This window comes from Crinia signifera, chromosome 11, assembly GCF_055691185.1.
Source record: "Crinia signifera chromosome 11, ASM5569118v1, whole genome shotgun sequence".
In the NCBI taxonomy this organism is placed as follows: Eukaryota; Metazoa; Chordata; class Amphibia; order Anura; family Myobatrachidae; genus Crinia; species Crinia signifera.
In genome coordinates this window covers 96,447,937-96,473,754 of record NC_139227.1, presented here as the reverse complement: position 1 = coordinate 96,473,754, position 25,818 = coordinate 96,447,937, and the positions used below count along the sequence as shown (strand labels likewise).

General features: G+C 47.4%; 1 protein-coding gene across 8 annotated transcripts in view; it reads right to left on the bottom strand.

Moving 5' to 3' along the window:
• Positions 1-25,818, bottom strand: part of LRRC4C (leucine rich repeat containing 4C) — a 641,462-nt gene that overhangs the window by 106,146 nt on the left and 509,498 nt on the right. The window contains exons 1-2 of one of the 8 annotated variants that reach the window (XM_083163829.1): positions 8,047-8,805; positions 7,363-7,918 (exon numbers count right to left, since the gene is read on the bottom strand). The exons of 5 other annotated variants lie outside the window; for them this stretch is intronic. The gene's annotated coding sequence lies outside the window, so the exon portion shown is untranslated. Of the gene's footprint in view, positions 1-7,309; positions 8,807-25,818 lie in introns of those variants that run through there. 2 more of the 8 variants (XM_083163830.1, XM_083163827.1) reach the window with 2 other exon arrangements.

Sequence of the window (25,818 nt, the reverse complement as noted above, 5' to 3'; positions counted from 1 at the left end):
ATCACAGATTGATGGGCTCTAATGGCATGTACAAGATGGCTGCCTCCACCGCAGTTAGGTTATACTGTTGCTGGGTGTATTGTCTGTAGCACATTCCAAGCCAGACAAAAGTTAATCTACTGTGAAACAGTTTTCTCACTGCCCCAGAATCCACATCGCCCTCAGTACAGGTGTCACTGGCATCTCTGTGCCGGAGTTACCCAGGCAGAATAGTACAAGCAGAGCCCTGCAGGTGCCGAGTAATGCAAACAAGTGCTCTGCATCCGGATATTTATAGCGACAGAAAGGATGGCTGTTCTGCAAAATACGTAAAAGATGATAAGCTGGTACAGCAACACCCAGTGCAAAGCATCAAACACAGTATAGCAACACATGCTGCAAAGTAACACAGTATAGCAACACATGCTGCAAAGTAACATAGTATAGCAACACTTGCAGCAAAGCAACTCACAAAGTATAGCAATACCTGATGTAAAGCAATCCACACAGTATAGTAACACCTGCTGCAAAGCAACAAACACAGTATAGCAACACATGCTGCAAAGTAACATAGTATAGCAACAACTGCAGCAAAGCAATAAACACCTGCTGCAAAGAAACACACAAAGTATAGCAACACCTGCTGCAAAGTCACCCACACAATATTAGCAGCACTTGCTGCAAAGCAACTCACACAGTATAGCAACACCTGCAACAAAGCAACTCATGCAGTAGCAACAACTGCTGTAAAGCAACCCACACAGAATAAGCTACACCTGCTGCAAAGCAACCCACACAGTATAGCAGCACCTGCTGTAAAGCAACCCACACAGAATAGCAACACTTGCTGTAAATCCACCCACACAGTATAGCAACACCTGCTGCAAAGCATTCCACACAGTATAGCAACGAATGCTGCAAAGCAACCATATAGTATGGCAGCACATGCTGCAAAGCAACCCACAAAGTATAGCAGCACCTGCTGCAAAGCAACCCACACAATAGGGATGGCCATCGTTGCCATTGCCATCGATGGTTGCCATCGATGGCAATTCTGCAACTGGCCATCGATAGTGCTAAACTATGCAATGGATGACCATCGATATTTTTACATATCGATGGTCATCCATTGTGATTGACTGATTGGCCTGTGGGCCAATCAAAACATGGGGGTGGGGCTTTGCGGGTGTATGGGGGGCGGAGCTATGCTCTGTGTCCCGGCACTTTGAAGAAGAAAAAAAAGCAAAACATCGTTTTGCTGTTCCATCGATGGAGGGAAACCATCTGGTTCTCCCCCATCGATGGCAAAAGTATTCCACATCAGCCATGAACCATCGATGATTTCGAATCATTGATGGTCGATGGCCATCCCTACCACACAATATAGCAGGGGTTCTCAAACTATTTGCTCTGGGACCCCAACAGAGAATAAAAGTAATTACAGGACCCCAGCAAGTTACTGCAGAAGGTCATCACATCACACGTGTAGTCAGCAGACAGCACATACATGGTAGCATTGTGGAGGCACAGAGTGATGGGAGGAGTCTAATATACCATAAGCCATCACATCACATGTGTAGTCAGCAGACAGCACATACATGGCAGCATTGTGGAGGCACAGAGTGATGGGAGGAGTCTGATATACCATAACCTGTCGAATCACATGTTTAGTCAGCAGACAGCACATACATGGTAGCATTGTGGAGGCACAGAGTGATGGGAGGAGTCTAATATACCATAACCCATCACATCACATGTGTAGTCAGCAGACAGCACATACATGGCAGCATTGTGGAGGCACAGAATGATGGGAGGAGTCTAATATACCATAACCCATCACATCACACGTGTAGTCAGCAGACAGCACATACATGGCAGCATTGTGGAGGCACAGAATGATGGGAGGAGTCTAATATACCATAACACATCACATGTGTAGTCAGCAGACAGCACATACATGGCAGCATTGTGGAGGCACAACATGAGTCGTGACCCCATGCTGAGAAGGTCGGGACCCACTTTGGGGTCAGGACCCACAGTTTGCGAACCGCTGCAATATAGCAACACCTGCTGCAAAGCAACCATATAGTATGGCAGCACCTGCTGCAAAGCAACCCACACAGTATAGCAACACCTGCTGCAAAGCAACCCACACAGTATAGCAACACCTACTGCAAAGCAACCCACACAGTATAGCAACACCTGCATTTGCACATGCGCAGAAAAACCCCCAGAGTCTCTTACTTATGCTCATATCATCTGTCATGTTGCAACAGAGAATCTGTATTTTCCCAGCCATTCCGAGTCATTTGCACATGAAGGAATGGAGATGCAGCATCAGCCCCGCAGCAGCGTCAATGCACATTAACCAAGGTCTCAGTTAGACAGAGCCCCTATTGTACAGCGACACACATGAGACCTCGCTCCCTGCAAGCTCCCCCTCAGCTCTGGCACTGCGGGGCTGCTCCCATTCCACACACCACAGTAGGGTAGATGTAATGGTATAGTGTGGTATACTGGTTAGTGCTCTGGTTCCAGCACTGTGATCTTATGTACAGTATGAGTACACTTACAGCAGGCCACAAGGGACTGTATCATACCTAGCCCTTCTATTACTATACAGTTTCCTGAAATAATCAATTACAAATAACAATAACTTATCAAATATACAGTACACAACATACACTTAAAGCAGCACCGCTGTACACACTGATTATCATACAATGCATACACCGTGAGGAGCACCGCTTCACACACTGATTATTATACAGTGCATACACTGCGAGGAGCACCGCTGTACACACTGATTATCATACAGTGCATACACTGCGAGGAGCACCACTGTACACACTGATTATCATACAGTGCGAGGAGCACCACTGTACACACTGATTATCATACAGTGCGAGGAGCACCGTTGTACACACTGATTATCATACAGTGCATACACTGCAAGGAGCACCACTGTACACTGATTATCATACAGTGCGCGGAGAACCAACTTACACACTGATTATCATACAGTGCGAGGAGCACCGCTTTACACACTGATTATCATACAGTGCATACACTGCGAGGAGCACCACTGTACACACTGATTATCATACAGTGCGAGGATCACCACTGTACACACTGATTATCATACAGTGAAAGGAGCACCGCTGTACACACTGATTATCATACAGTGCGAGGAGCACTGCTGTACACACTGAATATCATACAGTGCATACACTGTGAGGAGCACCACTATAGACACTGTCTGATTATCATACAGAGCATACTGTACACTGCCAGCAGTGCCATTGTATACACTGATAATACACTGCATATACTGCAAGGAGTGCCGCTGTACACACTGATTATCATACAGTGCATATACTGCGAGGAGCACCTCTGTACACACTGAGTATCATACAGTGCGAGGAGCACCGCTGTACACACTGATTATCATACAGTGCATACACTGCAAGGAGCACCACTGTACACTGATTATCATACAGTGCGCGGAGAACCAACTTACACACTGATTATCATACAGTGGAAGGAGCACCGCTGTACACACTGATTATCATACAGTGCGAGGAGCACTGCTGTACACACTGAATATCATACAGTGCTTACACTGTGAGGAGCACCACTATAGACACTGTCTGATTATCATACAGAGCATACACTGCCAGCAGTGCCATTGTATACACTGATACTGCACTGCATATACTGTGAGGAGTGCCGCTGTAAACACTGATTATCATACAGTGCATATACTGCGAGGAGCACCGCTGTACACACCGATTATCATACAGTGCATACACTGCGAGGAGCACCACTGTACACATTGAGTCCTCTGCGATGGGGCGAGTATAGCTATGTACACACACTTCGTTTTGCTTTAGATTTGATGTTAAATTCGATTTTCTATTAGATCTGGCATTAGATCTTCCCATTCAATTTGGCTTTAGATCTGTACTTTTGCATTAGATATCAAATTCGATATCGAATTCGATTTACATTCATGGTACACATTCGATTTACTGGATCGAATTAGATATTTCCTTGGCTGCACAGTAGATTTTTCTGTTCGATTTTGAGAAAACGGGAGCGCGCATCGAATCGAATGCAGAGCGAAAGTGTCCTAAAAACCATTCGATTTTGCTTCTATAAACAAAATTGAATGGAAAATAGCCAAAAATCCTTGCGGATAACTATTTCCAAATAGTGTAAGCCTGCGAGCAGGGCCCTACTACCTCCCTGTCTGTCAGTTATTACCTACTCTTGTTTTATTACTATTTGATTCCCAGTTGCAAAGAACAATTGAATAATAAGTTGATTATAAATATTAAATTCAAATAATCTATATAGTAGATAATTGATTGATTTTAGATAGACTGAATGATATTTGATAGTTAGATTATATATTGGCGACATAGATATGTTGCTTTCCTTAGTAAATATTAACCCATTTACTAAATAGAGAGATAGACAGACACACAGGATAGATAGATAGATAGATAGATAGATAGATAGATAGATAGATAGATAGATAGATAGATAGATAGATTGATAGATAGAAATTTCCCTTTCCTTAGTAAATACCTACTTACAAGGTTACATATTGGTTACACACAGGGGGAAATTTCCCAGTTCTATTTCAGATGTGATGTTGCTATGGGAAACCAACCAGATACTATCTATTATCTTCTACAACAGTGGTTCTCCATCCCAGTTCTCAGGACCCCCAGCAGAGCACATTTTCCAGGTCTCCTCACAGAGGCCCTTATTCTGATCGGTGCGGATATTCCCGCTTGCGTACGGGCCGCCGATGTTTATCGTCTGCGCATGTGCAGAGGTCACTCTGCGCATGTGCAGGCGATTTCGCCGCATGGATTCTTTATACGCCGCACAGGGGGCGTAGAGGGGCGTGAGGGGCTACTTAGCCTCATTACCCTATGCATACGCCCCGCGTTTCATGGGCGTTCCCATGCAAACGCGGGGCGTATTCATGGTAATGAGGCTGTGACGCATGTGTTGGGGGCGGGCATCTGACATCGCCGGATGTCAGCTGCCCGCCCCCATACATGATTTCACACGGACAAGTGTCCGTGTGGTCTTGTGTTGCGGGACCTGGTGGAGCGTGCGGCCCTGCATTCGATGTTCAGCGACCATCGAATGCAGGGGCTGCTCCCACCATGGAGGAGGCGTATCCCCGTCCACATTCATGCAGACCGCCACATATCCGCATACGGACGGAGGTGGCGATCCGTATGGAAGGCGGGGATTCGCCTGCACGGTCGGAGCCGCATATTTCTGATCGGGCCGCACCGATCAGAATAAGGGCCAGAATCACAGGTTAAATAATGATCTCCACCTGTGATCTTTTAAAATAGTGTATATCAGTGAATAATGAGTGCACCTGTGCACCTAACAGATGGCCTGGAAAACATGAACTGTGTGGGGGTTCTTGAGGACCGAGGTTGACAACCCCAGTTCTAGAAGGTGCTAAATCAATGAGAAGTAGATTCTGATTGGTTGCCCCTAGCAACATACTATGTGAAATAGAATTCCATCTTAGTAAATTCTCTAAAGCACACATCCTCATGTACTAGGAGCTGCAGGGTGACATGTGCATGGGGCTGGCCACGCGTGGCACATGCAGGCTTATTGGTGGCTGCAGGTGGACCAGTGGCTGAAGCCTCCTCAGTGATGCCGGACAGAATGAAGTGAACTCCTCACCCTGATCTATGCCTTGTTCCCAAACTTCAGTATTCACTACAATTCTGCAGGATACCCTCCTCCCACCCACCCCCCGCCAGGCAGGGCCATAGCTGGGGGTTGCTCCAGAAATCTGCGATGGAATGCAGCCACAGTGCAATCTATTCATCAGGCAAACCCATTTAATATACATCTAATTAATGGCCAGGCAATAGATTACCACCATGCATTGTGCTGAGATTCAGGAAATCACTCAAGAATGTCCCCGAGTTCTGCCCCATGTGCGGAACGTCCATTCTGCCCCATAAATCTCCAGCGTTCTCTTCAAAAACAGGCAGCATTTATGTTAATATATGGACATGACCCTGCGGTGTTTCCTAAGACAGATGCTTCTGGTCATTGCAGTAATTACCCCATAACAGCTGAGCCTCCAATCACTCAATATACTTCAACAACAATAATTTAATGATTTCCACCAAATAGAACAATTTATCCAAGCGGGTCTTTCTCCCTGCAACCCAACCCCTCCCCCCACCCTCTTCCATTGCATTGCGATACGCAAATGTATTTAACTCGCTGCGCAGAGGGGAGGTCCCACGTCAGGGCCAAAATAAAAGGTTCCTCTAGGAGTTTTTTGGCCCCATTGTGCTTCTGACCCCAAGACGCACAATGGCAAGGAGAAAGGAAAGCAAAAATAACTCGTAAATCTGTCCCGCGCTGCATTCCGCCACCTATGTGGTTTCTGGATATGCCCAATAACAATATCGGCCCTGTTCCATATACTTTGGGGCAGATGTATTGAGAGATAAAGTGGAAGGTGTTAACGCATCAGCCAATCGACTCCTAACTGTCATTTTTCAAAATGAGCTGATTGGCTGGTGCTTTATCACCTACTTTATCTCCACTTTATCACTTTTCAAGGCTTAGTACATTTCGCCCCTAGTGAGAATTCTGAATAGTGACATTGAGCATTTTTGGGGAATTTTAGCAATAAATCATGGTTGGATATTCCATATACGAGATCTGGGAGCACATGGAGAATTTACCAAGGGGAAGCCTGGTGATATGTATGTAGCAAACAGTCGATGGCGACAGAACATTACAGGAGGCAGAAAAATAAATATGTACAACCTAATCCAGGATGCAATGCCCCAGAGGCTAGTGAGGGACCTGTCTGCCGGAAACAGGCTGGCACCACAATGCATGCAGATATGTGTGTGTGTAAAGGTGGCATGTGCCAACCACTCAACACTGGGGGCACTATTACCATCACCCCCCCCCCCCCTCGTCACACTCCTGCCCAGCATGCAGTGAGCACTCCACACAGAATGCAGAGCAACAGTCTCCCTCATACGTGTAGATCCCGTGTAGTGCTACAGGTGTTATAGAGCATGCGTGTGCAAAGACGATGCAGAACATCAGGAATCTATCTCATTTCCATGCAAACATCGCTTGATGATCAGCCTTTATATAGTACAGTCTCTGTATCCCACTGTATGATGTGTAACCCTGCTCATAGTTATATCTCCTACATCTGTACTCAGTTAATGCTTTAATGAAAATGCCTTTAGAAAAAATAAAATTTAACCCCCCCCTTTTTTCCCCCTTGTGGATTCCCCACCTGAGCTGACTGAGATAGAAAGGTTGAAGATTAGGGTGACGGGAGGCACTCACTGTGTCAGGGTAACAATAGGATCCAGGTGGGCACCCAGGGTGGTTAATGCCCAACAGGCGGAGGTAGCAGGCAGGACCCATCGCAGCCAGAAGTCACCATGGTATGCCCTCGTCCGATACATCCCAGACCAACGTGTCCATCCAAACTGTGCCTGCAACTTCAGGCTAATTTCACACTGATTTGCACAGTAAGGAGGAAGGGAGGGGGGCAGTGGGTGGCAGTTGGGGGCAGGGGGGGGGAGGTTTTCTGGACAACCAGAACACAGGCAGCTTCTCCGCTCTTCTAACTTTTAGACCAAGGTGCTTGAATTGTGCCCAAAAAAAAAAAATATATATATATATAAAAAAAAAGCCCCTTCTCTTAGATTCCCTTTACAACATGTCCTGGATGGGTGACGGTGACGACGGTGATCCTCAGCCTGCGCCTACAGTTTCTTTTTCTTCCTTTCATTCCAATCCATCCCATGTCCTCGCTGAGCTGCCGGCTTTCCCAGGCACCAGAACTCCCAGTCCACCAGCGTCCGGCCAATGGCCAACAGCAAAAAGAAACTTTCTCCTTTTCCCCACAAGAAAAAAAAAAAAAAAAAAATCTGATTACATTTCCAATCACAGCCCAGTGCAGCGCGGGGTCATTTATACATCAATAGATCTATATAGCTTTTTTTTTTTTTTTAATTTCCTCACCCGCCTTTTCTTTTATCGCCCTATTTCTTGGATCCAGAAATCCCGGTGCCAAAACTCCAGGCAGGGGGGGCTGCCATGCTGCTGCCAGGGCTCCTCTGCAGATTCATTGTATCACCATCCAGAGGGAGATGCAGCCGGCTCCGGGATCACCTGGCGCCTTCCTATGCTCTCAGATCATCCCTGTGGGATATAGAGGGAATAAGCAGGGGGCTGTATCACTGCTCGGGCTCCAGGATTCTCCCCCCAGCCTTCTTCATTGATATCACAGCAGGTTTCTGATGTCTGTGATGCATTTTTTTGGCTCCTGTAAGTCACAGCACAATCTCAGGATGTGGCAACCGGTGGGCTGTTCTCCTGCAGAATAGATCCTGGTCCCGGTGTTGGCTGCTGGGGTCCCTCTCACCCCCCTGCTCCTCCCCAGCACTCAGGAGAGCAATACATCAAATAAAAGGAGAGAACTATTTCATTTCAGCAGCAAATCCACAGACGAGGAGCTGATGGTTCCGGCTGCAGCAGGGAAATGCACAATTCCTGCAGCAGATCTCCTCTACCCCTCCGTCTCCAGCCAGCTCTGGACCTGGATCCTTCAATAACTCCTTCATGCAATTTCAGATTTCGCATCTACTAAGCTTTTCCTCTGTTTTCCCCAATCTCGCTCCCTCCTCCCCACCCCTCCCCTGCTCTCCTCAAGCTTTCCCCATTCGCTTTTCCTTCTTCCTTCTTTTCTTCACCTCCCTTCTCCCACTTTTTTTCCCCTTCTTTTCTCTGCTTGTGATGAATAAAATACAATTACACAATTACCTCCTATCATCTTAGCACTGATTGGTCAATTGCATTAACACTTGATGTCTTTTGAATAAGGGCTGGAAGCCAACTGGTGGTGCGCTGCTGCCACCTACCTGCCACAGTGGGGCATGCGCACGCTTCTTTCTGTGAATGGTAGTATGGATGCATTTGTATCCTAAGATTCTGCAGGATTATGTCAGTCGCCTTGATGCACTATTAAATGTCTTGCTGACCAATGTTGCAAAATAATAATAATTGTGAAATACTCTGGCTATGTGGCCTTTCCAGGTGTCGCTGGACTACAAAGACCAGCATGCCTTCCAGCCTTCGGCATGGCAGAGCTACATACAGTAGCAATGGTTTTGCCACAACTGGGATTTAAATGCACCAAGGGTTAAAAAGAGCAGCAGCAAATATTCAAGGGAAAAAACAATGAGTTGCATTCACAGCACTTGCGTCTAGTCCCGTCAGGGCCTGCTTAGTGCATACCAGTCCTATATGATGCATTTAACCCTTTCACTTCCCAAGTACATTTAAGGGCAGACATTTCCAAAAAGGATCTGCCTGGTGCAGAAGTCACAAAAAGGAAGAGAATTATTTGGGGAAACCGGCTGTGAGATAGAACGTAGCAATACAATAAATACGCGTCATTACTTCTTGCAATGCTAAATCGGTTTAAAGTTTGTTTGTTTGTTTGTTTGTTTGTTTGACTATTTACTTGCTGCACAATTTCCCAGCTTTGCCTGCTAAGCCATTGGGTCTGATCCATTGTCCGGCCTGACTTGTGTGACATCATATCTCAGTGTAGTGGATGGTATAGTGGTAAGGGGGACACATTTATGTGGCACAATATGAACTGGAGGGTACTGTAATGTAGCACAATGTGAACTAGGGGGCACTGTGATGTGGCACAATATATAAACTGAAGAACACTGCAATGTGATGCAGTATGAACTGGAGGGCATAATATGAACGGGGGAACTGCAATGTGGCACAATAGGAACTACATTGCACTGTGATGTGGTGCAATATGAACTGGGAGGCACGGTGATGTGGCACAATATAAACTGAAGGGCACTTTGATGTGGCACAATATGAACTGGAGGCCACTGTGATGTGGCACAATATGAACAGGAGGGCCCTGTGATGTGGCACAATATGAACAGGAGGGCCCTGTGATGTGGCACAGTATAATCTGGAGGGCCCTGTGATGTGGCACAATATGAACAGGAGGACCCTGTGATGTGGCACAGTATAATCTGGAGGGCACTGTGAAGTGGCACAATATGAGCTGGAGGGCACTGTTATGTGGCATAATATGAACTGGAGGGCACTGTGATGTGGCACAATATGAGCTGGGGTGCGCTGTGCTGTAGCACAATATGAAATAAAGGGCACTGTAATGTTACATTATAAGAAATGGGGTGATGCATGACAGAATGTGAACTGGGGATACTGAGTTGCATGCGCACAGCATCTATTCGCGGCAGAAAACGGGTGTGTGGCCTATTTTGCATAAGCCACACCCTCACTTACATATACCACGCCCCTTTTTAGGCGCTCGGGCTTCTGATATTCATAAAGTTGTGAGGTATGTTATTGTTTGTCTGTTTGCTCTGCAGGACGCAGTATTACGCTCTGCAGGATAAAGTTAGGCTCTGCATTGGGTTTTACTTCAGCAATCATTAATAATATGAAAACTAATAAAAGAAAAAGCTTTTTTACTTCGCAAGACTTAAACCATCTGCAGGAGCAACAGCTATTTATTATTATTATTATTATTATTATTATTATTATCGTTTACTTATATAGCGCCATAAGGGTTCCGCAGCACCTGACAATACATTTATGAGCAAAAGAACAAAACAACAAAAATAATGATTTACAGTACAAATGCAAATTAGGACAAGTACATGGTAGAAAAAAAGACAGTTGCAGCAGTGGGCACTGACGCAATTATAACAGTGGCAGAGATATATTCTAAGAGAAGCACACGAGGAGAGAGGGCCCTGCTCGTCCTCGTTCTAGGTTTAGGAGGAAAGCTATTAGGAGGAAAGCTATATTTGAACTAGCATCGCTGTGATTAGTATACTGCATTGTCTAGGTAAAAGTACAAATTTCTTTTTAAAATTAGATAGTGACTTGAACATGGTCTGTAACATCTCACCATTTGCTTATCTCAGTTTTATTGCTGACTTTCACTAGTGGGAGAGGGGCATTGGGTGTGGTCTTAATTACTGAAGTTAGAAACAGCTTTTACAGACCTACTTATTAGAGTATAGGAGGCTGACTAAGCCTTGGCTGGCTTTAGAAATTTAGTCAGAATTCAAAGTAGGAAGATTCTAAGGTACTTATGTAGTATCTGGGCTGCCGATTTTTTGATTGTATGCCTTAACTTAAGGCATACAATCAGTGCGATGCGATGCGATGACCCGATTTTTCCATAGGATTCAATGTTAAAATGGACTGAGTCCATTTTAACATGGAATTCAATGGGAAAAAGGGGTCCTTTTCATACCCCTACTATCCAAGGGGATGCGGTCATTCGTCAGACTGCATTTAGGTCTACAGTCATTAGGTCGACCCCACTAGGTCGACTGGCAGGAAGGTCGACCTGACTTAAGGTCGACATGGGCCAAGGTCGACATGACTTAAGGTCGAATTTGCATAAAGGTCGACATGAGGAAGGTCGACTGGTCATAAGGTCGACATGGGTTTTTCACTGTTTTTTGAGCCGACATGTGCCGACAGGCGGTATTTCATGCCCTACCATCCACTAGGGCGTGGTGGGAGAATAAAATAGTGTGCCGAGCGCAGCGAGGCACCGTGCCCGAAGCATCGCGAGCGAAGCGAGCGATGCGAGGGTCCGATTCTCATTGCCAACTGTGTCCATGTCGGTATCTGTGTCGACATTCGGATCAAAAAACAGTGACAAACCCATGTCGACCTTATGACCAGTCGACCTTCCTCATGTCGACCTTTATGCAAATTCGACCTTAAGTCATGTCGACCTTGGCCCATGTCGACCTTAAGTCAGGTCGACCTTCCTGCCAGTCGACCTAGTAGGGTCGACCTAATGACTGTAGACCTAAATGCAGTCTGACGAATGATCCCATTCCTATCCAAGTGGGCATGGAGTTGGATATAAACCTGTGGCGAGCGTAGCGAGCCACCGAGCCCGAAGCGTGACGAGCGAAGCGAGCCCCGCGAGGGGACGGTATTCTGTGTCCGCTCGCCACGCTTCGGGCTCGGTGGCTCGCTACGCTCGCCACAGGTTAATATCCAACTCCATGCCCACTTGGATAGTAGGGGTATGAAAAGGACCCCTTTTCCCATTGAATTCCATGTTAAAATGGACTCAGTCCATTTTAACATTGAATCCTATGGAAAAATCGGGTCCATCGCATCGCATCGTATGCGATATGGTCGTATGCGATGCGATGCGATGGACCCGATTTCAAAATCGGCAGCCCAGATTCTACATAAGTACCGATTCTAAGTAGGAATATACAACCGCATACTGTCAGCCTAGACTTTAGCCTGGACTTAAACTGAAGGAAACTACAATCAACATACCGTAAGTGCAACTCTTAACTGCTAAAACTTTGAATATTACTCTTTCTGCTTGCATATGCACTGTCTGTTTTGAAAATGCACAGCTGTACCTCTAATGACTTCACCTCTCCTGCTCTTCCATTGATAATAGGTGTCCCCCAACATTTTATTCTTGGCCCTCTTCTTCTCTATCTCTATACGTCCTCTCTGGGTGAGCTTATTTGCTCACCTAACTTCCACTATCACCTCTATGCTGATAATACTAAAATCTACCGATCCTTTCCTGTTCTCTCTCCCTCTATCCTCACTCATATCTCCAACTGTCTCTCTGCTGTCTACTCCTGGATGACCCAGCACTTTTTTAGACTTAAAATATTAAAGACTAAGCTGACCTCTTCCCACCCTCCTGCATAAAACCTGACAATCTCTCAACCTAACCTGTTTAAGCTCACTTCTTCCCCTTCTGTGTCACCCCTGTCTGTCTAACCCTCCCCTTTAGAATGTAAGCTCTCATGAGCAGGGCCCTCTCTCCTCATGTGCTTTTCTTAGAATATATAAACCTCTGCCACCCTGATAATTGCTTCAGTGTCCTGTCCCCTGGTGCAACTATCCATATTAACCATGTACTTGTCCTAAACTGTCTTGTACTGTAATTTGTTATGTGTTTTTGATTATAACTATGCTCTGCAAAGTGCCGCGGAATCTGTGTGCGCTTTATAAGAAACTGTTAATAAATAAATAAATAAATAAATAAATAAATAAATGGTGACATTTCACATTATAGCACATAAATGTAGAACAAGGTGGGCGCGAGTAAGGCGGATGATGCTACATCTGAGAGGTAGGGTAGGTTATAAACATGACTAATGTCCAAATGTAGATGAGCCCCAGAGCGATTTGTAAGATTTACTGTACTTGTTGAAGAAAAGACACTGATGCACGTCAGGGATTGTTCATGTATTGTTCAATACACATGGTTCCATATACAGTAAGTGGTCAGGAGAACCTTTATAATGCATGTAGCCATAGGGATCATTCTGCCCACTATCCAATGCAAGTACTGTAAATGGCGCTGTTGATCCCATTTCAATGCACGTAACACAGATTTATTTTTTGTTATCCAAGTATATAACAGCTGCATAATTTGGGCTAAATGCAATCAGGGAGATTGCAGGACACACCAGGGAATCAGGGAGATTGCAGGACTCTCCAGGGAGTCAGGGGGATTGCGGGACTCTCCAGGGAGTCAGGGGGATTGCGGGACTCTCCAGGGAGTCAGGGGGATTGCGGGACTCTCCAGGGAGTCAGGAGGATTGCGGGACTCTCCAGGGAGTCAGGAGGATTGCGGGACTCTCCAGGGAGTCAGGAGGATTGCGGGACTCTCCAGGGAGTCAGGAGGATTGCGGGACTCTCCAGGGAGTCAGAAGGATTGCGGGACTCTCCAGGGAGTCAGGGGGATTGCGGGACTCTCCAGGGAGTCAGAAGGATTGCGGGACTCTCCAGGGAGTCAGGGGGATTGCGAGATTCTCCAGTCAGTCAGGGAGATTGCGGGACACTCCATATAGCCAGGGAGATTGCAGGACTCCCCAGGGAGTCAGGGAGATTGCGGGACCCTCCAGGGAGTCAGGGAGATTGCTACTAATCCAGAGATTGCTACTAATCCTCAGTGGCAGGTTCGCAGCCTGTGATGGGCCATAACTGGGTGATAACGCGGCTCTCGCACAAAGATGAAGATTAGCAAGGGCGTGTCTATAGACATGCGGACTATGTAGAAATGTGCATTTTGGAAATCACACCAGTTTTCAGTGCAATCTATTGCACCAAGGATAGGGTTGATGGACACAATGATGATTGTCAGATGTGGCAAGTGGGTGGGCGGTCTGGCCAGACTGATAAGCACAAAGTGCAAATAGCCGAACATGCGTATTTTGTTCTGTGACCGCCATGCTGGAACAATTACAGCCAACTTGCATTCAGCTATGTATTAGCGCCTATACGAGGTTTGACAATTGCCTATACAAACCCACCACCGTGTGTTAGCCGTGGCAGCACTGGATGGTTTGGTGACGTTGGCATATCAGCGATTCACAGCTGTGATCTTGTCGAGCTACGTCCGTGTCTTCCTGAGTGGCGGCTGTCTTTGTCTGTGTGGTTGTGTTTTGGTGAGCTGTTGTGAGAATGTCAGAATGATTTAGAGCAACAAAGGAACATTTCTTGTTCAATTTGGCAAAAGTGGAAGCAAAATCAGAGAGTAGATTACAAGTGGGTGAAATGGTTTACAAAGGGAATGTGGAAGTGTCACCGACGATGAGAGATCAGGACGGCCGGCAATCAGCACAACTGAAGTACACATGGCAAAAGTTTGTATAACTGTGTGTGAAAATTTTTGACGGCCAGTAGCATCGCAGAGCAAGTGACCATCAACCAAGGTGACAATTTGAAAGTAGTGAAAAGCCTGCGTGAATAAATTGGACTGAAACAACTCAAACTTATTACAAACTGCATCATAACAATCCGCCTGCTCAAGTGGCACTGCCTAGTAAACAAATAACAATCTCCCTAGTCCCCGGATCTAGCCCTTGGTGACGGTGTTCTGTTCCAGAAGATCATGGAAATATTGAAAGGAAGGCAGTGTGATGATATCAGGAGTAATACGACAGCAGCTCCGAGGGCAATGCCACCAAACCAGTTCCAAAATTGTTTTGAAGAGTAGACTAGGTGCTGGCATCGGTACATAGTTTCCCGAGGGAAGTACATTTAAGGAGACCACAATGAGCAATGTGCTGCGTGGCACTTTAACCGCGATCAGTTTTTCAGACCTGGTATATGCAGACAGACATGGAGGTGAGAGGGTACACGCCGCAATCTGACCTCTATGTAAGAATAAATCTGCCCAGTATCTTTGTATTGTGCACAAATTAAGACAATATCACTGGGTTTCTGTGTATTGCGCACAAGAGAAGACAATCTCACCAGGTATCTGTGTATTGCGCACAAGAGAAGACAATATCACCAGGTATCTGTGTATTGCGCACCAGAGAAGACAATATCACCAGGTATCTGTGTATTGCGCACAAGAGAAGACAATATTGCCAGGTATCTGTGTATTGTGCACAAGAGAAGATAATATCACCAGGTATCTCTGTATTGCGCACAAGAGAAGACAATATCACCAGGTTTCTGTGTATTGCGCACCAGAGAAGAAAATATCACCAGGTATCTGTGTATTGCGCACCAGAGAAGACAATATCACCAGGTATCTGTGTATTGCGCACAAGAGAAGACAATATCACCGGGTTTCTGTGTATTGCGCACAAGAGAAGACAATATCACCAGGTATCTCTGTATTGCGCACAAGAGAAGACAATATCGCCAGGTATCTGTGTATTGCGCACAAGAGAAGACAATATCACCAGGTATCTGTGTATTGCGCACAAGAGAAGATAATATCACCGGGTTTCTGTGTATTGCGCACAAGAGAAGACAATATCACCAGCTATCTCTGTGTTGCGCACCAGAGAAGACAATATCACCAGGTATCTGTGTATTGCGCACAAGAGAAGACAATATCACAAGGTATCTCTGTATTGCGCACCAGAGAAGACAATATCGCCAGGTATCTGTGTATTGCGCACAAGAGAAGACAATATCACCAGGTATCTGTGTATTGTGCACAAGAGAAAATAATATCACTGGGTTTCTGTGTATTGCGCACAAGAGAAGACAATATCACCAGCTATCTCTGTGTTGCGCACCAGAGAAGACAATATCACCAGGTATCTGTGTATTGCGCACAAGAGAAGACAATATCACCAGGTATCTCTGTATTGTGCACAAGAGAAGACAATATCACCAGGTTTCTGTGTATTGCGCACAAGAGAAGACAATATCACCAGGTATCTGTGTATTGCACACAAGAGAAGACAATATCACCAGGTATTTCTGTATTGTGCACAAGAGAAGACAATCTCACCAGGTATCTGTGTATTGCGCACAAGAGAAGACAATATCACCAGGTATCTGTGTTATGCGCACAAGAGAAGACAATATCACCAGGTATCTGTGTATTGCGCACAAGAGAAGACAATATCACCAGGTATCTGTGTATTGCGCACAAGAGAAGACAATATCACCAGGTATCTCTGTATTGTGCACAAGAGAAGATAATATCACCAGGTATCTCTGTATTGTGCACAAGAGAAGACAATCTCACCAGGTATCTGTGTATTGCGCACAAGAGAAGACAATATCACCAGGTATCTCTGTATTGCGCACCAGAGAAGACAATATCGCCAGGTATCTGTGTATTGCGCACCAGAGAAGACAATCTCACCAGGTATCTCTGTATTGCGCACCAGAGAAGACAATATCGCCAGGTATCTCTGTATTGTGCACAAGAGAAGACAATATCACCAGGATTCTGTGTATTGCGCACAAGAGAAGACAATCTCACCAGGTATCTCTGTATTGCGCACCAGAGAAGACAATATCACCAGGTTTCTGTGTATTGCGCACAAGAGAAGAAAATATCGCCAGGTAGCTGTGTATTGCGCACAAGAGAAGATAATATCACCAGGTATCTCTGTATTGTGCACAAGAGAAGACAATATCACCAGGTTTCTGTGCATTGCGCACCAGAGAAGACAATCTCACCAGGTATCTCTGTATTGCGCACCAGAGAAGACAATCTCACCAGGTATCTGTGTATTGCGCACAAGAGAAGACAATCTCACCAGGTATCTGTGTATTGCGCACAAGAGAAGACAATCTCACCAGCTATCTCTGTGTTGCGCACCAGAGAAGACAATCTCACCAGGTATCTCTGTATTGCGCACCAGAGAAGACAATATCACCAGGTATCTCTGTATTGCGCACCAGAGAAGACAATATCACCAGCTATCTCTGTGTTGCGCACCAGAGAAGACAATATTACATACATGAATACCCCAGACATCACAGTAGTTAAATGTGCACTTTAGCTTATATTAGTTCCTAAATCTAGCAGAAGTCCATATTATGGGCAGAAGAAAGGTTTTTATTTGCTTGGCGACACCTGTCCTCATGTACGTGGCGTGCCAATCGCCATCATGCTCTGAGCTCATCTCTACCTACCATGCCACTGTCATCTAGGCTGGAAACCTACAATGCCGTATAACGTAGCCCACGTTTCTGTATGAATGTTTTGTTTATTTTAAATTATACTTTTTCAATGAGTCTGTGATATATGACCATCATCATATGGAAACGCCCCCAGCATTTTATGGGCGTTCCCATGAAAACGCTGGGTGTTCTCATGGTAATGGGCCAATGACGTGAGTGCGGGGGGCGTGCCGCTGACATCAACGGATGTCAGCTGCCCGCCTACTTCCCTCTGAATGTGCTCTGAGCAACCTTAGATCTGCGCGCACGTTCCTCATCATTCGATGGTCGCCGACCATCGAATGATGTGGGTGTTACTTCGCAGGCTGCGAATGGATGTTTATGTGCAAATGTACGCGCATTGTGAATGGTGGGCCGGCATACCATCATTCGTAAGGCGGGATCTAGTTCACTCGAATTTGCATCCGAGCGAATGAACCAGAATAAGGTCCAAATTGTATTTAAACTGCTCTGTGTCTACAGTCATATGAAAAGTTTCCTTTTTTTTTCCCTCAAGTTTTTTTGTAAAGTTTGTAATGTGCCAATCTCTCAGCATCTGGTGCTGCCAATCTGTTCCGCTAGGAACGCTGGGTTCAGAAATACCGTTTTCGAACATTTTGCATGAAAGAAAAAAAAAAGTGCATTTTATGGAGTTCAAATAATGTGTCCTCTGGAAAAATATTACCCCTATTCTTTCAATAATAGCAGTACTAAAATAATAAGCGCCGCGTTATTCTCTTTGGGTACAGGTGCAAACCGGCAATTATTGGGGAATAAAATATATTGGATAATGTCCAAGGCTGAAACATGTGGCTGCGTATTACTGCGTCCAAGCTGCGCGGACATTTATCCCTAACATCAGGATACCAACGGTTATAGCTTCAATTTAAAGTTATTTAATGGGTAATGATTTTCTTCCTGACAATCTCAATTTTTTATGGTTTTAAAAGTCTTTGAATATCCAGGATGACATCTGTATGGTAACATCTCATCCTCGGTAACTTTTTGTGTACGTGGACTGTTCTTAATCTGTGTACACACTTTTAATGAACACATTTACTATACTGTACATGGGTGATATTTTACACCTGTCCCCAGGTCCCCTTATCTCCATACACCCGATATGTCGCATGAGATGGATCAATGATCACTAAATCACATTATTGTTGTTATTAGGATCAATAGCTAAAGCAAATCTTATTGTGGAACTTTACGATTCTGTCGTCTCCCCCCATGGACCAGCATTGAGTATTACTGACCCTTGTACCATTATGGGTGCCATAAAACATTTCACTATATAATTAAAGGGAGCTTTACGCACCTGATGCCTTTCTGAATTAATAGTCATCAGGCTGATATTTAAATCTCAGTACGGAGGTCGCCGCCGTTGGTCATCTTATTGGTAAACTGTTTGGATGTGGAACTTTTGATTGTAGAACAATTGTTCTGCTTGCACCGATTGTTTTATTATACACTGCAGTAGGTTATATGTTTGAGATGTGTCTATGTTTATACTGTATGTATACATACGTGTGGTCACATGTAGTCTGTAGTGTACAGTATATTACAGATACTGTATAACCAGTATTTGTAGGATTACATTGCAATGGTTTTGTTTTTCCTCTGTGCTTTAGTAAAACGTAATGGCTGTATAGGCATGGAGGAGATTAAACATGATAGCTGGGTGTGACCTTAGAGGTCATGTGACATGGAGAGCCTATGGCTGTCTTGAATTTGGGTTGTTGGCTCTGTTCATTACTCTGGGAGTAGGAGGAGTCTTCCTCTTCTTCCAGAGAATTTTCAGTGAGTACACACAGATTTTCCTGCTCTTCAATTTAGGCCCCGTTACCTTAAATTTCCCCTCTCTAGTTTATCTCCCCCCATAGCTTTAAGCTTATCATGTCCCGTTCTGCCCCCTGCCGCTCAAGGCGTGCTGTTAGGCCGCCCGCCCGTTTTGCAGAGGCCCTGGGTGCTGTGGGGTCGACTGCGCACTCACCTGAGGCGGACAGCCCCACTTCGCGTGCGGTTGGGAGATCTGGAGGGGGGCGTCGGGCCAGTGCGGCTGCTGCTGCGGTTCCCTCATCCCCTTCTATAGAGCCCCCGGCTAGCCGCGGGAGGAGAGCGTCGCGCGGCGGGCGTACGGGTTCAGGAAACGCCCGCCGCGGCCTAGTGTTATTGCAGCAGAGCTTCCCCCACGCGTTCAGCGAGCCCGGGCGCGGGTCTGAGCAGCCCAGCACCTCGGCCGGGCGTACGGGGAGAGGCCGTGCGACGGGGGCTGCGGCGCGGCGAGTGCCCGGTGGTGACGGCATCTCGCCGCGCGGGCAGCCTTCCAGGCGCGGCAGAGCAGCATCACGCGGTGGGCGCAGGTCTGCTGACGGCGCCCGCCGCGCTGCTCACGGGACAGGGGGCGCGGGCGATGTAAGGGATGGGAGTCGCGCTGCTGCCGCTGGTGAGGCTGCTCCCACCAATCGGCGGCCATTACGCAGCGCAGCACATTCACCTGACATGGCGGCCGGGCCTAGTCGCCCCAGAGGCCGGAGCGGGGCCGCAACAAGGGCCAGCGCAAGGGCTGGGGATAGCTCAAGGGAGCGGGGCAGGCTCATGGATCCTTCCCCTGATCCGGAGACTCCCCAGTACGGCTATAGGCCATCCTGGGAGAGTCACAGTCAGGATGAGGCAGAGGTGACACAGTCCCCCACTAGAGTAAGGGTCAGGAGTGGGGCTAGTGCGAATAGGAGGCCAAGGAGTAATAGCAGGGACAGTTACTCAGCAGGGGAGGCCGGCAGCACACGCAGGCCAGCATTTGATCCGGACTTATTATCTGCTGCTTTGTCCTCAATGGCTGGGGCATTAGCTCCCTTAGTTGAAGTGGATTCTGAGGGGGCTGATTCACCTGGGTCTGCCAGTCGCAGATCATCTGCTAGGGGCCTTTCTATCCCGGGTTGTGCGGAATTTGTCAGGGTTTTTAGAAATATTAGCCCTTCAGGGCACGGTTCCCAGCCAAGGTCTTCTCGCAGGCATGATGTTAACACCTCTTCCAGTGTGCGCAGGTCTGGCCGGGGCAGGGCCGGAGGGCCCTCCCGGTCTGTGTCTGTTGTTTCCTCAGATCCCGGTGAACGTGGAGCTGACCCTGTGGACGAAAGGGAGGCGGATTTGACTGATGACACGGATGACGACACCTGGGCGGCGCAGCCTGAGTCGACAGGTGAGGAAAATACTGATGATGCGGCTGGTTCAGTGCCATACTCATCCACAGTGGGGTCTGGTTCTAGCCGTTTTTCCTCTTCCTCCTCCTCCTCATCGGCTGGTGGGTCAGATGTAGGTAGTGCTAAGAAGGCGCGCAAGCAGGCGGCCAAATACGCTAAAAAAGAGGCGGGTCGTCAGGCCCTCAGTCGCAAGCGTAAGCGGGCCACATCAATTTCGAAGAGAGAGCGCAAGCGCCGCAATTTGCCAGGGGTAGTGCACTGCGACTACACCGCTGTACTTAGGGGTCTTAGGGAAAGCTGTAGGTCAAAAATACAAAAAGGGGAATTTGTGGACTTGTTCAGTTTAACTGACGAGTCCAAAAAAGCCTACAAAGCTGCTAAGGCTAAGGGAGGCATAGGGGCGGAAGCCTTCCGCTCCTATGATAACTGGCTTGCGGGATTCTGTGTGTTCTCCGCATGTTACCTGGAAGATAGGCCAAGGGAACACATGAATGTAATTCGATACATTCACATGGTCCATGAGATGAGGCGCACGTACGGTGGGGTAGCGTGGAGGACATACGATGAGCAGTTCCGGCGCAAGCAGGACTGCTTACATGTCATAGATTTCGGGTGTAAGGACGTAGAAGTCTGGATGGCACTCACCAGGACTCCCGTGGAGGCGGTGGAGAACACGCGAGCTATTGCCGCTCCAACTCCCGCCACAGCGGTGACCCAGCGTCCCACGGCGAGTGACACAGCCGGGCCGAAGCGTTTCCCTGCGGCCGGTAGGTCCTTTACACCGGGTGCTGCAAAGGGAAAGTGTTATGGCTTTAACAACTCCTTCTGCAATCAGGGGCAGCGGTGCCGTTACAAGCACGTCTGCATAAACTGCTCAGGGAATCACCCGGCATTTAACTGCTTTCGAGGGGGCCGCCCCTCTCGAGGGGCGGTTGCCTCGGCAGCAGCAAGGCCTGCCACGTCAGGCAACCCTAGATAGGGCCTACACTCCGGTAAGGGTGGAAGCCATGTCACCATGGCTCCAACACTACCCGGACAGAGATTCCGCGGATTTTCTTTTGCAAGGTTTTTCAGAGGGTTTTCACCTCCCTATTCGGGGTGAAGTTGTTGGGGGAAAGTTTAAAAATCTTCAGTCTGCTCGCGCCTTGTCCTCAGTTTTAAAGGACAAGGTTGATGCCGAGCTGCGTTTAGGTCGCATGGCCGGGCCCTTCCCTGCTTCTCCCCTGCCCGATCTGATTCTATCCCCCGTTGGGGTAGTGCCCAAGAAAGTTCCTGGTAAGTACAGACTTATCCAGCACCTTTCTTATCCAGCAGGCTCGTCAGTAAATGATGCCATCCCTGAGGAATTTTGTTCTGTGACCTATCAGTCGTTTGATGACGCACTGGAGATGGTCCGGGCCAATGGTGAGGGGGCACTGATGGCGAAGGTGGACATCGAGTCGGCCTTTCGTCTCATGCCCCTGCACCCCGATGCATTTAGGTACATGGGCTTTCGCATAGGTGAGGAGTACTTCATTGACAAATGTTTGCCGATGGGGTGCTCCGTATCTTGTGCATTTTTCGAGAAGTTCAGTAGCTTTTTGCATTGGTGCGTGGAGAGGTCATCCGGGATGAGCGGGATCGCTCACTACCTGGATGATTTCCTTTGCGTTGGCCCTGCGGGTTCCGAAAACTGTGCAGTGTTGTTGGAGACGGTTCGTTCTGTCTTCTCGCAATTCGGGGTGCCTATTGCAGAAGACAAAACCGAGGGCCCTATGACCTGCCTGTCTTTCCTGGGGATCCAGATAGACACAGTGTTGGGACAGTGCTGTTTACCTGTGGAGAAAGTCACCAAGCTGAAGGGAGTCATTGACGCATGCTGTGATTCCCGTAAGATTACGTTGCGACAGGCCCAATCCCTGCTAGGGCAGCTTAACTTCGCCTGTAGGGTCATCCCAATGGGTAGGCTGTTTTGTAGGAAGTTAGAAAGGGCAACCTCTGGAGTAGCCAGAACTCACCATCTAGTACGGTTATCTGCGGAGATCAGGCGCGACCTAACCGTATGGGCTACCTTCTTAGATGACTTCAACGGCATCCGCATCTGGCTGGCTCCCACGATTGACAGCTGCTCACTGCAGCTATTCACCGACGCTGCTGGCGCAACAGGGTTTGGGTGCTTCTTGGGGGGAAGTTGGTGCGCGCAGGCATGGCCCCCTTCGTGGTTCACTAAGGGCCTCACGAAGGACATGTTGCTCCTTGAACTTTTTCCCATTATGGTGGCGATGGAAGTCTGGGGCGCGCAGCTTGCTAATCGCAGTGTACTCTTTTGGTGCGACAACTACAGCACAGTACATGCGATTAACAACCAAAAGGCAAAATCACCTTTAGTTCTGAGGGTGCTGTCGCAGCTCTTCCTGCAATGTCTACGTTTTAACATCCTCTTTAGGGCTAGGCATGTCCCGGGCACAGAGAATGGAGTAGCCGACGCGCTTTCGCGATTTCAGTGGGATCGTTTTAGGGAACTGGCTCCTTATGCTGACGTTGTTGGGGTCTCGTGCCCGGCTTATATTTGGCAGGTCATCAGCCCGGACTGGAGGGGCTAGCGGAATTATCGGTAGCGCCGGCTACTCTTAGAACATACCGCCAGGCTTGGTCGGAGTGGGAGGCTTTTTCCGGAGGGGCAGCTCAGCCAGGTACGCGGGGCAGTAAACTATTCCTATCTTTTGTCTGGCGTCTTTACAAGACAGGGAAATCTAGAGCTGTTGCAGCGCGTTACCTGGCAGGAATATCATTTTTTGCGCAGCTGAAAGGGAAACAGGATTTTACAAAAGGCTTCTTGGTGCGTAGGGCTTTGAAGGGTTGGGCTCGCATTGCTCCCGTAGCTCCCGATTGCAGGCGTCCCATTAGCTTCCCTCTTTTGTTATCCTTGTTGGAAAAAATTAGCTTGTTTGCAGACTCCGAGTTTGAGACCCTCCTGTTCAGTTTAGCCTTTTCCATGGCGTTTCATGGAGCTTTTAGAATATTAGAGTTGGTAGCGGCATCGAAAGTTAAGGTTGCCGCGCTGTTATTTACAGACATTCGCATAGATGCAGGGTCGCTTTGGTGCAGGATTAGGCGATCCAAGACCGACCAGGCAGCGAGAGGGACGTGGGTGCACATAGCCTCTGTCACACCCAAATCAGCATGTCCGGTGGCAATGGCTGAACGCTATACGCTAGTACGACCGACAGGGGCTGCCTCTTGGTTGGTGCACTACGATGGATCTCCCCTGACCAGATACCAATTTGCATGGATGCTCAGGAAATGCTTGGGTGAGCTGGGTTTGTCACCAGAGGAATTTGGCACCCACTCCTTTAGAATTGGAGCGGCTACATCTGCTGCCAGCGCTGGTCAGTCGGTTAGGGAAATTAAGAGGCTAGGGCGTTGGCGCTCTGCAGCATACAGAAAGTACATTAGGCCTCACCTACTGCCCTGAACGGTCTATGCATATATGGGTTCCAGCTGTGTGGTTGTGCTCCTATGTTACCCCTGCCCGATTGTTTCCTACTCGGGGATTAGCCACACTCTGTTGTTGGGCCAGTGTCCGGAGTTTTCACGCTTTTTTACCTGACCTGACGGACTGAATTCGGCTATATCTAATTCGGCTAATTCGGCTCCAATTAAGAGTCCCTCAGCAGGTCCAGACGTTTTTTCCTCCGGCCGAGTAATTCCTTGTTTTCCAAATTCCCTTCCAAACCCATTCCTCCCCTTGTTTGTGGCTTCCCTTCTGTGTCCAGGAGTGGCTTCAATTGGTATTGAAGCATCTAAGCACCAAATTGTGCTGCAACCACCAAATTCCTTTTTTCTTTTGGCAGACCCTTCCAAAACTAGTGAATTAACGCTCCGGTATCCTAGAGACAGACGCTAACTGATATCAAACATCTCCTTCTTTATAGGTGTGGGCTCCGATGCACGCAGAATATGGATAGTTGGGCACTCCTTTGTACATTGGGCGGCCAGGTTGGTAGAGTCAGGCAAGGGGCCCGCATGTGATTTTGGTCATTTGGTAAGGTGGATGGGCGTGAGAGGAATGTCCTGGCGCGAGCTAAAGGCATTCTTGGTGATGAAGGTAAAGAGGTTCGGTGTGCCGGACATATTGGTGTTACACCTTGGGGGTAACGATCTTGGGAAAATGTCCCAATTGCAGTTGCGGGCCCTGATTATAGATGACCTGGCTGCCATTAAGGGTGCCTGGCCTGGATGCACCCTGATCTGGTCCTTTGTGGTCCCCCGGTTATGTTGGAGAGGTGCAAGAGACTGTAGGGCCATAGACGAGGCCAGGAAGAAATTGAATTCAGCTGTAGCTAAATGGGTGATTGAAGCAGGCGGAGCTGTGGTACCACACGAGCGTATAAGGTTTAGGCATCATCAGCTATTTAGGCCGGACGGGATTCATTTAGTTGAGGGGGGTCTGTATTGGTTCATCGAGGACTTGCTAGCGGTTGTAGGTTTAGTCCTGGGATAGGTGGCGGGCGGGTGCCTCTTGCTAGAGACCCCGCGTTGGCGGGAAAGAGCGGCAAGTTATTGATTCAAGAGGTTTATCAAGTTATGTTATTGCGTATTCGGTCATGTTGCGGTGCGCTCACCTCTCATTTGGCTTAGGCCTCGCTAGATTACCCGACCGGGGATGGCGAACCCACTCAGAGGAGTGGGCAGCCAGTGCTGTAGGTTGAGTGGATACCGCTTTTATATGTTAGACCGATTATGCATGGGTGTTGGGTGGAGCTTAGTTAAAAGCCGCTCTTTTCTGGGCCACCTTTAAAATTAAAATACAAAAAATAAAATAAAAATTAAATATAAATAAACAAACAAAAATAATAAATAAAAATTAGCATAAAAAATTCTTTGAAATAAAATTCAGCTAACAACTGTTCTGCCAAATTCAAGTCTCCGTGTCTTTATTTATTATATAGAAGTATAAGTATTATGTGACATCAGAACATGCTTGGGGTCACACATCTGCTATTACAATGTTTAGTAAAACGTAATGGCTGTATAGGCATGGAGGAGATTAAACATGATAGCTGGGTGTGACCTTAGAGGTCATGTGACATGGAGAGCCTATGGC